We start from the raw sequence: 15,382 nt of genomic DNA, 5'->3' as shown, positions 1-15,382 counted from the left end.
AAAAAAAAAAAAAAAAAAAAAAAAAGAAAGTTCTAAGTGGAGTGAAGAGGTTACCATTGCCTTTCTGAGATAAAATAATTCCAAATTGAGGATCTTAATGAAGCAGAAAGACAGATTAGCCCTGAGGAGACTGAAGCCAAGGTTGTTAAACGTCTTTGAAAGATCTCTCTTCGGCTGGGCACAATTGCTCATGCCTGTGATCCCAGCACTTTGGGAAGCCGAGGCAGGTGGATCACCTGAGGTCAGGAGTTCAAGATCAGCCTGACCAACATGGTGAAACCCGCCATCTACTAATAATACAAAAATTAGCTGGGCATGGTGGCACATACCTGTAATCCCAGCTACTCAGGAGGCTGAGGCAGGAGAATTGGTTGAATCCATAAGGTGGAGATTGCAGTGAGCCAAGATTGTGCCACTGCACTCCAGCCTGGGTGATAGAGTGAGACTCTATCTCAAAAATAAAAAATAAAAATAAAAATAAAAATAAAAATCTCCCACTAACCCCGTTCCTGCCACTCTGCCATCCTCTGCACCTTTTTTTTGCCACCTCTGCTTTATCCTTCACTCCCTCCGTCCTCTTTCACTCTTGCAACTGTTACTTTGAAAAAGTTTCTACATTTTCTCTGGACTTGTCTGTGTATTTCCTTGTGGAATCCTCTGATGATTCCTGTGATTTTGTGTAGATTTAGCATCCATTTTGGTCCTTCTCTCATACCCCCAGACTTCTTGGAGACGCTTGAATCCTCTCTCTGCTTGCTACTCTGTTTTCTCTAAAATTCTGTAAGGGCTTCAGCCATGTGGAACAGAGAAACTTCAGCTTGTTCCCTTTACAGAGCTACTGTTTGAGTCCAACCGTCCTTTTAAACTAGTAGGACAGTTTACCTGACTCATAGCTAAAATTTTAAAATTAAAGCTATAAGGTCTTTATTTGTGTCTCTCTCCATTTTTATGTACAGATATGTATACATGTCTGTATATTGTCTACATCAGGGGTTCCCAACCCCCAGGCCACATACTGGTACTGGTCTGTTGCCTGTTAGGAACTGGGCCGCACAGCAGGAGGCAAGCAGTGGGCAGGTGAGCATTACAGCCTGAGCTCCACCTCCTGTCAGATTAGCAGTGGCATTATAGGAGCACAAACCGTATTGTGAATTGTACATGCGAGGGATCTAGGTTGCGTGTTCCTTATGAGAATCTAATGCTTGATGATCTGAGATGGAACAGTTTCATCCCAAAAGCATCCCCCACCCGATCTGTGGAAAAATTGCTTTCCATGAAAAAAGTGTCTGGTGCTAAAAAATGTTGTGGACCACTGGTCTACATGACACCAAATTGGTTTATAAATAAATGAGTACTAGAATATTAAACAAATGAGCCCAGTTGCTTTTCAAATTCATGTAACTTAGTAATCTTTTGGCAGATGGGACTAGTTGAATATCGTTGGTTCGATGGGGCTGTATCTTCTGAGGTATCAGCAAAGTATGCACGGATTTCACTTCAGGGTTCCTGCTTTTATGATACCTGCCTGGCAGAAAGTAATATAAAACTGGTTGATAGAAAATTTAGCTTGGGATAGTTGCTAGATTCTTGTAGTGTCTTACGAAGTTTTCTAAATATGTTAAGTACATGAATTAAATGTATGTAAATGGGATGAAAGTTTAGTAAATGAACTTTTGATAATGGACGTTTTGTAATATGTTTACATGGAAAGGTTTCTCAAATCTCTTTAGTAACTCTTCCTTTAGTATTAGAGTTTTGCTATTAGAGTTTTGCTAAGCTAAATTAAATGATAGATATTCATTAAATATCTAGATTATTTCCAAAGAAGTTAATGCTAAGACATTGATTGCTGAATATCAGTTTAGGCTTATATACTTTTGGCTTATTATTTCAGAGAAAAGAAGCTATTTAGATTTGTTAGTAAATGTCCTACTCCACATTTAAAAATTGTTCTGTTAGAAAGCTTATGTTTCTAAAAATTATAAAATGTGTACCCACAAATAGTACATATCTGACACCTTAACATACTTATTTCCTGGAGTTTTTATTAAAAATTAAGGTTACTAAGAGTTACCATTGTAATTTAGGTATAAGAAAAAACATTTCTATATGCAAAGTATATACGGAAATGAGGATGTGTTTTTAGAAAGGAAGGCTAATAAGAGAACAATTTTATATGAGAGTCTTGTGCAATACATTTTTGTCCTACAGTAAAATGACTTGTTATTTAAGAAAAAGGAAGCGTTGGACAAAGTGGGAAGTCCAAGCATGTCATACGTGATCTAAGTAAAACATGATAAGGTTTATGAAAAGAAAGTTTATAAAAGGAATGTTCAGTGTGGTCAGTTTGGCTACAATTGGAAGAAAATTGTTTATAGTTCTTTCTAAGGATTGAGTTTTGATGTTAGAAATGTACTAATGTAGAATTTAAAAATTTGATCCCCTGTGTTGGAACAAGGTTTTCTGAAAATATTTATGTGTTCTTAGTAAAATTGCAAGAGGTTTTTATTTTATTTTTGAAATCTATTTCTTTAACTGTCATCCTTTAAACTACAAAGTTTCTAATTCTGCCACATTTCTTCTTGAAAGCTATCTAATTTCCCTAGTTTCGTATTGGAAATACAGCTCTCCTTCTTTCTACCCTTGAAAAAGTGTATCTTTTTACTTGGCTAAGTGCTAACCCTCTCCTTCAACTTTTCACCAGCTCCTTTAACCTGTTCTCTGGTTCAAACTCTGTCATTATGGCCTGATGCTAAAATGTATATCGTGAAGGTCTAGAAAATAGTGTTTTCTCCAGTACAACCTGATTCTGTACTTTGGGCTTTTCTTAATGGGCCTGAATTTACATTCACCAGAAGACTTCCTACACTGTATTTTGGTTTTGGTTTCGATTTTGAGAGTCTTACTCTGACACCTAGGCTGGAGTGCAGTGGCACAATCTCAGCTCACTGCAGCCTCTGCCTCCCAGGTTCAAGCGATTCTCCCACCACAGCCACCTGAGTAGCTGGGATTACAGGCACCCACCACCATGCCCAGCTAACTTTTGTATTTTTAATAGAGATGGGGTTTCACCATGTTAGTGAGGCTGGTCTCAAACTCCTGGCCCCAAGTGATCAGATTGCCTCAGCCTCCCAAAGTGCTGGGATTACAGATGTGAGCCACCGTGCCTGGCCCCCTGTCCATCTTTGAGACAGCTCCTCCACACGAAATTTCCCTGCACTCCTCCTAACTGTGTGAGGTGTCCCTCCTGGGGCACCCACACCACGTGCCTATGCTCCTGCAGCACTTCTGACTGGAAAAAAATAGACCCCTATATTGTTAATAAGAACCACATACTCGCCCACTCAAGGTACCAGTTCTATTGTTTACATTCCTCTATATGGTGTACACTCATGGCCATGACGCTGGACACACTCTTCCTATGCCTGATGAAACTCAAGTCCCATTTTTATCAGGTGTAACTTCCAGGTTATCTTAATGGGCTTCCTATAAGGAGAAGTGATCACATTGCAGGAGGTTTTCTTTTCGTTGCCTTTTAGGTAATTGGCTTAGGAAACAAATATTATGTGTTTGACCAAGATAATTTTCTGTTTTGTATGTTGTCTTTATTGAGTATTTTATGACTTAGAATAAAAAGTATTTTATGACTTAGCTTTAAAAAGTTTAAGGTTTTTATATCCATGTAACTTTCTGTATTGTTTTTGAAGTCTTTTGACTTCAGCTACTTGGGAGGCTGAGGCAGGAGAATCGCTTGAACCCTGGAGGTGGAGGTTGCAGAGTCAAGATCCGAGATTGTGCCACTGCACTCCAGCCTGGGCAGCAGAGCGAGACACCATCTAACAAAAAAAAAAATTTCACAGGACTACAATCTAATGACAGGTGTATGAAAATTTTCCACAGATACATAACTTTTCTCTCCATATTGATCATATAGGAATCTCAAATTTCTTAACTTCCTAAGGCTAAGAAACCAAACCAAGCCAGGCTTTAGATTTTACTTACAGTTTTAAGGTTCTTGGACCTGCCAGGAAGGGACAATTTTTACTTACTTACTGTAAGGCTGGAAACTCTTAAAGGCAGGTGATATGATTTGGATCTGTGTCCCTATCAAATCTCATGTTGAATTGTAATCCCCAGTGGGGCTTGGTGGGAGGTGACTGGATCATAGGGACACAGTTCTCTTGAATGGTTTAGGACCATCTGCTCAGTGCTGTTCTAGTGATGGTGAGTGAGTGAGTTATCAAGAGATATAGTGCTGAAGTGGGTGGATCACGAGGTCAGAAGATCAAGACCATCCTGGCTAACATGGTGTAAACCCCATCTCTACTAAAAATATAAAAATTAGCTGGGCCTGGTGGCGGGTGCCTGTAGTCCCAGCTACTCGGGAGGCTGAGGCAAGAGAAGGGAGTGAATCTAGGAGGCAGAGCTTGCAGTGAGCCAAGATTGCACTACTGCACTCCAGCCTGGGCGACAGAACGAGACTCTGTCTCACCACCACCACCACCACCACCACCACCAACAACAACAACAACAGCAAAAACTAATGAGCATTTACAACTGATAAGGAAATTTAGTTTTTCTGCAGCATACAAAAATTTAAGATAATTATAATCATGACTGATAATGCATATCACAAGATGTTGGAGTTGTAGAAATCTCATCTGATTTTGGAACATATTGAAAAACATTTTTTTCGAGACGGGGCCTCCATCTGTCACCCAGGTTGGAGTGTAGTGGCACAAACATGACTCATTATAGCCTTGATCTCTTAGGCTCAAGTGATCCTCCTGCCTCAGCCTCCCATGGTAGCACAGACCACAGGCACATGCCACCATACTCAGCAAATTTTTAAATATTCTGTAAAGATTGGGGGGGGTCTCACTTTGTTGCCTAGTCTGGTCTTGAACTCCTGGGCTCAAGCATCCTCCTGCCTCATTTTCCCAAAGTGCTGCAATTACAGGCATAAGCCATCACACCTGGCTAGAACACATTTTAGTAACACATTTACACAAATGTAACTTAAAGGACGTTAAACACCATTTCTTATTTGACAGTGATTTCAGTAAGATTTATCAAATAAGCCCAATCATTTGATATCTCCACAAAATGAGAAATTCTTTGATGCTCTCCAGGGGCCCAAGTTCCAAATCCTCAAGTTAATTTTAGGTTATAGATAATTTAGGATTTTGATCCTAGAAAAACCTGTCACAAGATGTCAAAAAGTTTAACAGTACTTAAACAGAATCACAGGTCATTGTAAAACACCACTGGGCACAATCCAAATAGGTGGTGACCCCTCAGATTATGATGGTAGTTGTGGGTACTCTGAAGGATGCAATTTACCCGGAGGGTAAAACAATTTTTTTTTTACCTACTGAAGGAGCTAGGTTAGGAGGGTTTCTGGAGTCTTGGTTTGGATTAGGCCCTGTTTGAAATAAATATATAATATACATATTTATTTTTTATATATTTATTTATATAGATACATAATCAGAAGCCTTTCTCACATTATTAACAGAATTTCCCACTCCAGCACCTGAGGCATCAGGACACAACAGAGGCCCCTCGATTCCCCTCACTTGGGTGGTCCTAGACAACTGCATTGCTTTAGTCTAGCACCTTGCTGCACAGTGTGGTGTTTGTGCTGTTGCTGACATTCCCTACTACACATGGGTAAACACTTCTAATGAGGTCGAATTAGTGACATCTAAGATCCTAAAGCTGGCCAAGTCTCTGAAAGGTACATCTTCAGAAAGCCTCTTGGCTGGACTTACTGGAATAAGTTTCCAATTTCCAGATATTTTCACCTGGCTCCTCCCAATACTGGATTTCTTTTGCCCTGTGAGTCTTAATGACCCTTCACATATTTGGGCTAAGCATTTGGCTCCTCTTTAAAATTGTTCTAGCCTGTTTTAACAGGTGTCTTCAAGAGACTCCCACCAGAATCATGCTGACCCAACACCTTGATACTTTAAACTCACTCCAGCTGGAAACTGGAACCAGCTTAACCCAAGAGACTTTGATTCAAACTTAACAGGTACTTGAGGGCTTCTCATAAGTAAATGGCTCCAGTTGATCAGTTGGCTACTTGCCCTGCCACTAGTATCACTGCACAAGACTAGATGAACCTGGAGTAGACAGCCAACCACTCTCGTGCTGTGATGGAATGCAATCAACGTATTCAATCATCAGTGCCATCTGCGAACAGGTTTCAATTGAGGGGTGAATGTGAATAAATGTGAACCTGAAAGAGCCAATTATTCAAGATGGATTCCATGTGAGTAACTGAGCCTAAATTTTACATCAAGTCATTTGCTGACTACAGGTTACACATGTACTTGGAGTTCTCCAAAAAATCCACACTGTAGTTTAACTTTGGGACTCTCAGAGCTCACCTGCCCCAACCAATCAGAGCTCACCTATCAACTTCTCAGGGCTCAACCATATCGACCCATCAGGGATCAGCTGTATCAGCCAGTCAGAACTCAGCTGCATCAACCAATCAAAACTAAACAACTATGAATCCTTCATTTGCATAAGTGGGCCTGATTAGGAGCCTGGGTGGGAACTACTCAACTATAAAACCTGAAGCCTCCCTTTGATCTCTGGAATGCACTTTTGTTTTACAGGGAAGCCTGCATCTCTCCAGTTTGCAAACTGTTCACTGGAATAAAGTCTCTTTGCTTCAAATTCCTTTTCAGAGAACTTTTGTTCACAGGGCTGTCATGCATCCTGCCTGTCACTGGCCCCTGGACTTCCTGTGGTCTCACTGGCCCTGCCAAGTGAAGCCAAGACTGGTTGAGCTTCCTCCTGGGGGGCCTTTCAAGTCCTCCTTCTGCCCACATTAAGCAGCCCACTTTGTATTTTAAGGCATGTCTCAGCCTGCCTAAAAGCACAGCCCTTTCCATTTCATATTTTATTTGATGACGCATCCAGAAAAGCAATTTGGGACTCAATTAAACATCTCATTTCTCTTTATCAAATTTCCTTGTTGTTCTCTCACTTCAGGTTCTTGTCTCAGCAAGGACCAGGTGCTGGGTAATGTTCAAGTGTGATACCAGGAAGGAGGTTGACTTGGGAGGTGAGAGAACCAACCCGCAATTAAAGTGTCATGTGCTAAGTCTGCCATGATGTGCTTCTCTCCTCTGCTGCCATATTATTCATCCCTACCCAACCAGGAGGTCAGAAGAATTTGCTAGTGATAGTGAGATCCTCAGTCATAGAGATAAATTACTGTTTTAGGCAGTGACTTCATAGCGGGCCAGAGGGTACAGATAATAGTAAATACTCCTTTCTGATCAGCCACATTAGTCTTGTCTTTGGTAAACTGGAATTGGCCAACTGCAATGATTGAATCGTGTCCCCCAAAAAGGTATGTCTGAGTCCTAATCCCCAATATTTGTGAACGTAGCCCTTTTTGGAAACAGAGTTTTTGCATGTGTAATTAAGCTGAAGATCTTGAGATGAGGTCATCTGGTGCCCGTATAAGAGAAAGGAGAAAGAGATTTGAGATACAGAGACATGGAGGAGAGAGCCCAGAGGGGAAGGCCACGTGAGCCTGAAGACAGAGACAAGCCAAGGAATGCCTGCAGCCACTAGAAGTTAAGAGAAAGGCATAGAACAGATTCTCCCCCAGAGCCTCCAGAAGGAACCAACTTTGCCAATGACTCTTTGATTTCAGACTTCTAGCCTCCAGAGCTGTAAGAGAATAAATTATGTTGTTTTGTTGTCATATTTAAAGGCAGCCCTGAGAAACTAATACAGTACCCTCCTGGGACTCCAGGACCTGTCTTGGAGAAGGTCCTTGACCGAGGTCCAGAGACCAGGTTCCAGGCCCATCCTCCACAGACTGTACCAAAGAGAATTTTATGCCAAATCCTAACCAATAAAAGCAATCAAAGTGGAGTTTATGTGCTTGAAGCATGGTGGCAGAGCTCTCCCTGGCAGCCCAGGCTGAAAAGCCTCAAACCCCACCCTCCCAGTCTCTCACTCCCCATAACTACCACCAAACACACGCTCTTGCCTGAGGCACCTCTGCAAATCTTGGGGACCCCAAAAATGGCCTGAAGTTACAGGTGCTGACATGCAGCCACTGCACCTGCCCTGACATTGGGCAGATGGGGCCGTGATGCTCAGATCCACCAGTGATGACAGGATGGCCTCCGACAAGTAGTTGCCCCTCTGAGCCTCAGTCTTCTCACATATAAAATGGGAATCCTGGTCTGCTATGGACTAAACTGTGTCCTCCCAAGATTCATATGTTGAAGCGCTAACTCACAATGTGACTCTCTCTGGAGACAGGGTCTCTAGGAGATAATTATGGTTAAACGAGGCCACAGAGTGGGACCCTAATCTGATCGGAGTGTGGCTTTAGAAGAAGAGGAAGAGAACTTTCTCTTTTTCTTTTTCTCTTTCTTCTCTTTCTTTTTCTCTCCCTACCTTGTAAGGACACAGCAGGAAGGTGGCTGCCTGCAAATCAGGAAGAGAGCCCTCACCAGAATACAACCATGCTGGCTCCCTGATCTCAGATTTCCAGCCTCCAGAACTCTGAGAAGCACATTTCTGTTGTTTAAGCCCACCTACTAGCTTATGTTAATTTGTCATGACAGCATAAGCCAACTAATGCACCATCTCACTCAGTTACTTGGAGGATTAAGTGAGAAATACAGCTACCTGCAGCAGCCCATAGTAGGCACTGGGTAACCAAGATAAGGTAACCTCCTGTGTCCCCTTTTCTTTGCTCCTGGCCCTCCCCTATCTCATCTGGAAAACCCTTCATCATTTGGCCTTGACACACCTGTTCAGCTTCACCTTCTGCCACTCCACTCCATGCATGGTTATAATAAATGAATGCAGCCATGACTTTGCACAAGCAAGTCCCTCCGCTTAGATCACCTCTCCCTTTACTTTCTTTCTACACACCACACACATGTGCATGCATACACATACACACTGGCCACATCCTCCTGACAGACTTCTACTTATCTTTGAAGACTGTCTCAAACAACACAGCACAGTTGCTCTGTATCTTCCCCACCATGCATCGAGGCTGCGTGTCCATACCTCTCTGCCCCTGTTACCCATACTAACTTGTGCATATGTTGAGAACACACCTGTGGCAGGCCCTGTGGACAGGTGCTCTGGGGTAGCTATGGTCCTCCCTTGCTCTCAGAGCTGGGTCCTTTGTGGCAATGAATCATGCCTGCCCTGAATCCTTGCAGCAATTTCCTTCCCTCAGTCAGGTGTTGGTCCAGGGTGTTACATGACCTGATTTGGCCAGTAAGCTGGAAGAGAAGGCCAGCTTTTGCCCGGGAGATGGATGCTTTCACATGCGAGTGAGATGCTCAAACCTGCAGGGGTCATCTTGTCACAGTGAGTGACCCGAAGAGTCTCAGCGATGCCAATGCGTTGTTGAACTGCTGACACAATTGTGGAATCCCTTACCGCCATGCTTCTTGTTCAGTTAGGTGATAAATAGCTATATTAGTTAAGTCATTGTAAATTAGAAACTCTGTTAAACACAGTGCCCTCCTCACATTACTGTTACGGAGATTGAGTGAGGCTGTGGCCCTGACCGAGTGAGTTCTGATTGCTGAGTGCCAAGAAAAAGTGCCAAGGCTGTGCTGACCAGAACAGCTCTGGACTGCTTCACAGGGCATGTCTGTGACAGAATGGCCTAACATTTCATCATTATGCCAACCCTCACGAAGATCTATAAAGTATCTAGTGTGTGAGGGTGGCCATGTTTGACCTGAGTCAAGAATTCCTAACTTGACTAGAAGGTAACTCCATGTTTTATTCAGTTTGGGCTGTTATGACAAAGTCCTGTAAACTGGGTGACTTACAAACAAATCTATTTCCCACAGTGTTAGAGGGTACAAGTCTGAGATCAGGGCACCAGCATGGGGCTCTCTTCTGGGCTGTAGACAACTGATTTGATTTGCTGTGTCCCCACCCAAATCTCATCTTGAATTGTAGTTCCCATAATCCCCACATGTCATGGGAGGGACCCTGTGGGAGGTAATTGAATCATGGGGGCAGTTACCCCCATGCTGTTCTCATGATAGTGAGTGAGTTCTCATGAGATCTGATGGCTTTATAAGAGGCTTTTCTGCCTCTGCTCGGCAGTTCTTCTTCCTGCCACCATGTGAAGAAGGATGTGTTTGCTTCCCCTCCCACCATGATTGTAAGTCTCCTAAGGCCTCCCCAGCCATGCTGAACATGAGTCAATTAAACCTCTTTCTTTATAAATTAGCCAGTCTTGGGCATGTCTTTATTAGCAGCTTGAGAACGGACTAATACAACAGCCATCTTCTTGTCTCCTCATATGGCAGAAAGAGGGCAAGAGAGTTCTCTGAGGTACCTTGTATAAGGGCATTAACCCCATTCATGAAGTCTCCACCCTTATGACCTAATCCCCTCCAAAGGCCCCACCTCCTAACACCATCACACTGGGGGTTAGAATTTCAACACATGAATTCTGGGGCAGGGGACAGGACACAGCCTTCAGTCCATAGCACTTCATGAGGGTGTGTCTCTTCTAATGTTTCTTACTATTCTCCTCCCTTGCTCTCTTTTTATATTTTTATTTTCATTTTTATGTTTTTGAGACAGAGTCTCACTTTGTTGCCCAGGCTGGAATGCAGTGGCACAATCTCGGCCCACTGCAATCTCCGCCTCCCAGGTTCAAGTGATTCTCCTGCCTCCACCTCCCAAGTAGCTGGGATTACAGGCACCTGCTACCAGGCCCAGCTAATTTTTGTATTTTTTAGTAGAGATGAAGTTTCACCATGTTGGCCAGGCTGGTCTTGAACTCCTGACCTCAAGTGATCCACCCACCTTGGCCTCCCAAAGTGCTGGGATTATAGGTGTGAGCCACTGCACCTGGCTGCTCTCTTTTTATTAAACCCAAAAACACCTTAAAACAATGGACATCAGAATGTAATGTTGGGTGCCAAAAGATAGGAAAAAAACACTGATTTTCTTACTCTCACTCACGATTCAATGCAATTCTGACACCAGATGTGTAGAGTTTCTCCCCCCATATAACAAGAATCAGTTCTGCAGTGGACAGCAGCCGAGTGTTCTATAATTCAATTCAATTCTGATCCTATCTACCTGGAGATAGCGTCTGATCCCACACATTGAGGGCTCAGTCCCACAGGACTGCCCCCACTTCAGATGTCAATCGCAAGCCCAAGTTATGGCCTGAGCTTCCGATGGACCAGCTATCGATTCTACAAGCCAGGTTCCCAACACTCCAACCTTGGGTTTGACTAATTTGCTAGAGTGACTCGCAGGACCCGGGGAAACGCTTTACTTACGTTTACTTATTTATTTTAAAGGATGTTACAAAGGCTACAGATGAACAGCCAGATGGAGGATGCATAGGGCAAGGCATGCAGGAAGAGCTCACAGCCTCTGGGCCACCGTACCCCAAGAGCCTTCACGTGTTCAGCTCTCTGGAAGCTCCCTAAATTCAGTCCTTCTTGGTTTTTATGGAGACTTCATTATATGGACATGACTGATTACAACATCATTAGCAGTTGGTGATCAATTCAATTCCTCCCTGCCCCAGAAATTGAGAGCATGGCTGAGAGCTCCAACCCTCTAATCCTGCCTTGCTCTTTCTAGTGATCAGCTCCATCCTGAGGCTACCTGGGGACCCCAGCCACCAGTCATCTCACTAGCACACAAAAGACACTCTTACCACTCCAGAGATTCTAAGGTTTTTAGGAATTATATGTCAGAAAATGGGAGATAAAGACCAAATATATATTTCAGACTATCACAGGTGCCCTCCAAGTCCCAAGGCTCCAGCTAATGAGGCTATTTCCAGGTGACCTCCCTGCAAAGGGGTCAGGGTGCTCACAGGCTACTGGACAAGTGCCCACTTGCCCCCAGAGGGCTCCTGACTTCCTCCTGTGAACATAAATCTACTCTTGTCTAATGATAAGGGAATCATGCGTAATGTGCATTGGGTAACATGGGGCTGTGAGTGAGCACTGGACTGAGAGTCAGGAGCCCCAGGCTTGGTTGTTGTCTTACCACTAATAAACTGGGTCACTTTGGGAGGGTCCCACAGTGTCCCTAAAGCCCCTTCCTTCACTATAAAGTAAGAGTCATGTAACCACTATCCTTCCTTCACTATAAAGTAAGAGTCACGTAACCACTAGTATCCTGCGAATTTGAAACTGACTCCATCATTTGCTGTAACTTTGAGCTAGTTATATCTTTTTTTTTTTTTTTTTTTGAGATGGAGTTTCACTCTAGTTGTCTGGGCTTGAGTGCAATAGCACTATCTTGGCTTACTGCAACATCAGCCTCCTGGATTCAAGCGATTCTCCTGCCTCAGCCTCCCGAATAGCTGGGATTATAGGAGCGCACCACCACGCCTGGCCAATTTTTTGTATTTTTAGTAGCAATGGGGTTTCACCATGTTACCTATGGCTGGTCTCAAACTCCTGACCTCAGGTTATCCGCCCACCTTAGCCTCCCAAAATGCTGGGATTACAGGTGTGAGCCACCACACCCAGTCTATATCTTTAACCTCCCAAAGCTTCCATTTTTCTTACATGTAAAGTAGGCGTGATCATAATCCTGATTCTGTAAGGTTTAGAAATAACATATAAATCATTAGCATTGGGCTATCCATGAAACAGGCACTTAAGCAGTAGAAACTGTCATGACTGCCAGTAGCATGAGTCTTGGCCTTGTGACAAAATTGTGAAACAGGCCACTACTATCACTTTTAGACTCAAGGATCACAGATGCCTTGTTCAGTGGGACTGGAGAAGCAAACCAGGCATAAGTTTGGTGCTGAGCTCGTGCAGCAAGACCCAGACCCCGCGCTGCTGTTCAGACCAACGTCCCCTCCTGGTGAAGTGAGTTTTAAAAAGACATCCAGGTTGGAGCCATAATTAGAAATGACAGAGCCATAAGTGAAAACAGCAAGCTTTTACTAATCAATAGTGGTCGTTGATTTCAGAGAGGAAAGACAGATTTCAAAAGACATTGGAATTGGAAATGCATCCAGGATCCTCAGCCTGAGTGCTGAGAAGGTGGGGAAGCGTAGCCTGACATTCCAAACTGGAAGCCGTCCCTCCTTGCCAAGCAAGGTCAGCACCAGGGAACTCCTCCCAGCCTCCAACAACCCCCTCACTGGGAACCCTCAGCCTCTGCCCAGACACCGCAGGCTCAGTTTTCTCAAGGAGACTTCTGGCATTTCGAAAGCAAACCATCTTCCACTTTTCTCTTCTGGATGAAAACTCTGATTTTTTTAAAAAAGCTCCTTTTAAAGAGATTTCCATTGTGAACATCCTTACACCTGCACAAATACACTCATCTGGCCAGCTGCTGTTCAGTAAAACAGTGCCAGAGACAACACTCACCTCCACTCCACCACCTCTTGTCCTGTCCCCCTCCTCCCCCCACGTTAGGTTGGGGCTGCAGGACTAGTGTGGCCAATGAAATCTGAGCAGCAGTTTCGGGCTCCCGCCCAGGCTGAGGTCATTAAGAGCTAGCGTGGCTCTTGCATCTCTTTCTTTCCCTGTCCTGGAGGCCTCCATCTCTCTCATCCTCTGCAGAGGAGTAACTGCAAGAAAGTGGAGAGCCATCTCACCCACATCAGGCTTTGAGAGTGAGATCTACACCTGAGACTTGAAGGTTTGTCTACTGTGGCCACTACCATTAGTACCCGAACTAATAATATAGGGTCAGTTTTCAGACAGCCCCTTTCACATTCTCAGAAGCGGATGCAATTTTCTATCCCATGCTCACATCTCAAGCTTGTATGGAGCCTCCACTGTGTGCCAGGCACTACTGGCATGGGGCTTAAGAATGTGAGTAAATCCCTCTCCGACCTTCCCTAAAGGATTGTGCCATCTATTAGGACAAGACAGACACATAATGAGCTCACACTCCTGGACAGATCTGTCTCGATGGTGTGGGCAGAGTAATGATCTCTGAGGAACTGTCTCCCGGCTCTCGTTTCAGCAAATCCAGAGTAATCACGGGTGCTAACAGGAAATGTTAGTATTAAAGAGTGTACTTTATTTGGTCAGGCATATTTTATTTATTCACATTCAATTAGGCTATTAATGGATCCTTAATTCTTCATTTAATGAGCACATACTGACCCAGGCACATTCCTAGTGGAGACAGACCCCATCCCAGGAAAGACACAGTCAAGTAGAAGTTCAATAAGCAAATAAACTCCAGGAAAATGTGTGTTCTCTCGAGTTATGAAATAAAAAACAAAGCAGGCTTGAGAGGTCATTTGATACCTACTAGGTTGTAAAAAAGAAAAGTGTTTGTATAAAACATCTGTATTAGTTTGCTAGGGCTTCCATAACAAAATACCACCAACTGAGTGGCTTAAACAAGAGGAATGTATTGTCTCACAATTCGGGAGGCCAGAAGCCCAAGATCAAGGTGAGGGCAGGGCTGGTTTCTTCTGAGGACGGAGGCAGCCTCAGCCCCAGGCCTCTGTCTCCAGCTTCTGGGGCTTCACAGGCAGTCTCTGTGCTCCTCAGTTTATGGAGGCTTCACCCCAACTCTGCCTTCATCTGCACATGGTGCCCTCCCTGTCTGCGCACTTGTCTCTGCATCCAAATTTCCCCCTTTTTTATAAGGACAACAATCGTATTGGATTAGGACCCACCTTAATGATCTCATCTTAATTCGGTCATCTGCAAAAACCTTATTTCCAAATAAGGTCACATTGAAAAGCTCTGGTGGTTGAAGCTTCAACATCTTTAGAAGACACAATCAAATCCTAACAATACCGGCTCTGGCGATACTGAGTTGAAACTTGTCTGCTCACACAATGATGTTTGTAGCCGTAAAAATAGCTGTAAAATGTTAGGGAAGCAATATGGTAATGTGCAGCAGTAACTATCAAGATGAATAGCCTTTGGCCGACAGGCCCCACTCCCAGGGATGTATCTCACCCCTGCCGTGCAGGTCAAATCAGGATGTTAGTCTCCCCAGGGATACACAGCAGCGAGTGGAAAGGACTCAGCGCTGTGGGTTACAAACCTTTTCCTACACCCATCATTTTAATCATATTTCAGTATATGTCTATTTTATAGTCACCATTTATAGCCCTCAAATGTGCATTTTCTATTGCTACTAGAACTTTGCTGGGAACGTTTGAAAAGATCTGTCTTCAGGAAATAATTCAACATAAGCCAAAAGCTCCAGATACAAAGATGATTACTGCAGCATTATTGCTATTCCCAAACTAGAAACAAGGACCCATTCCAGCTGTTACTTGCCAAGCACCTTCTGTCTGTCAGGCATTGTGCTAGGGCCTGCGGATGCAGTGGTAAAATGGCATTCCTAGTCCCTATTTGCAAACAGCCTGTGGGTTCCCATTGAT

Source organism: Piliocolobus tephrosceles, chromosome X (genome assembly GCF_002776525.5).
Source record: "Piliocolobus tephrosceles isolate RC106 chromosome X, ASM277652v3, whole genome shotgun sequence".
Classification (NCBI taxonomy): Eukaryota; Metazoa; Chordata; class Mammalia; order Primates; family Cercopithecidae; genus Piliocolobus; species Piliocolobus tephrosceles.
This window is presented reverse-complemented; position numbering follows the sequence as displayed.